The sequence below is a fragment of the Neomonachus schauinslandi genome, chromosome 8, assembly GCF_002201575.2.
Source record: "Neomonachus schauinslandi chromosome 8, ASM220157v2, whole genome shotgun sequence".
Taxonomy (NCBI): domain Eukaryota; kingdom Metazoa; phylum Chordata; class Mammalia; order Carnivora; family Phocidae; genus Neomonachus; species Neomonachus schauinslandi.
Window position 1 is genome coordinate 144,422,375 of NC_058410.1, and position 1,377 is coordinate 144,423,751.

At 64.3% G+C, this 1,377-nt stretch overlaps 1 non-coding gene across 1 annotated transcript; it reads left to right on the forward strand.

Annotated features, from left to right (window-relative positions):
• Nucleotides 1-926: 926 nt before the first annotated feature.
• On the forward strand, nt 927-1,020 carry TRNAI-UAU. The gene is made up of 2 exons: nt 927-964; nt 985-1,020. It is a non-coding gene; the product is annotated as a tRNA-Ile (tRNA).
• Nucleotides 1,021-1,377: the final 357 nt, after the last annotated feature.

Below are 1,377 nucleotides of genomic sequence, written 5' to 3' on the forward strand. Positions count from 1 at the left end.
ATGTGCTATGGTGAGCGCTGTGAATTGTGTCAGGCTGATGAATCACAGACCTGTAGCCCCGAAACAAATAATACATTATATGTTAATAATAATAAAAAAAGAACAGGCAGGCTAGTCCCTTCGTTAAACAATTCTCCTACTTCACGGGATTTATTCCTAACAGCCAGAAGGCTGCGGAGCTTGGGTGCGCGGACTCTGAGAGCTGCAATTTCCCGGGCCCAAATCAAGGCAGTAAGCAGAGAGACGCACTCAACTGGCCTTTCTCCCGAGAGGCCCCGGGGAGGGGACGAGGGTCGTGGGCGGCCACGGCGTCACGGAGGTACCCGATCCGCAAGGAGCCTGCGAGCCCGAGACGGGTGCAGGAGCAGGCGGGGCGGGTGTGCACGCCGCCCTGGCCGCTGTAACCGGCGGCACAAACGAGGAGTGCTCACGACTCCTGCGGCAGAGGCCCGAGCAGCCGGCTCTGACTCGGAACGCGGCTCTCAGGCAGGCCGGCAGGATGCGCGGGCCGCGCGGCGCGGCGGCGGGGTGCCGCCCGGGCCTGGCGGGCTCGGCTCCCCGGGGAGCATCCCCGCGCCGCCGGCTGTGCGCCGGGAGGCCGCGCCTCGGCCACACGGCTCCGCTCTTCCACGGACGCGGGAAGGCGGGGAGGAGCCGCCGTCCGCGCGCGCCTTCGCCGCCGCCGCTGCTCGGGGCTCCTGAAGGGCGCGTGCTGGGTCCCCGGCGGCTCGGAGGCAGAAGCGCTGCCCTCTCCCCGGAGGGACGCGGGCAGGCGTGCAGACCGCAGCGGCCTCGCTCGGAAGGCGGCCGGTGGCAGGTGCGGGAGGCGGCCCCGCGGCTCGGCGCGCTTCCGGCGGCGGCGCGGGGACCGGCGCGCCCTGGCCCGAGGCTCTGTAGAGCGCGCGCCGGCGCGGTGAGGAAAGCATGCTCCAGTGGCGCAATCGGTTAGCGCGCGGTACTTATACGGCAGTATATGTGCGGGTGATGCCGAGGTTGTGAGTTCGAGCCTCACCTGGAGCATGTTTTCTTCCCTTGGCGGGTTCAGGTTCTTCTTAGTCGAATGCATTTTTCCCTCCTCCGGAAAGAAAAAGCTGGAAGGAGGGTATTTTATTTTCCATGCTGGGACCGCGGATATTCCCACGCTTAAGGAGGGCATTTGGTAGTTTTCGAACAGGAAGAAACCACAGACCAGAAGGAGGCCAATGGAGTTTACCCCAGGAGGTTCTCTTCCGCCTGAGACCTTACAACCACTGCACGGCTTCACAGGAACCCCTCATGCTTTCCCCGCTCCTTTCTTTAAAGGAATCCTCAGGTCTCTGGGAACTGAGCAGGGGAGCGGAAAACCTGGGTCCTGCGCTCTGCGGTTTGGTCAGCTCC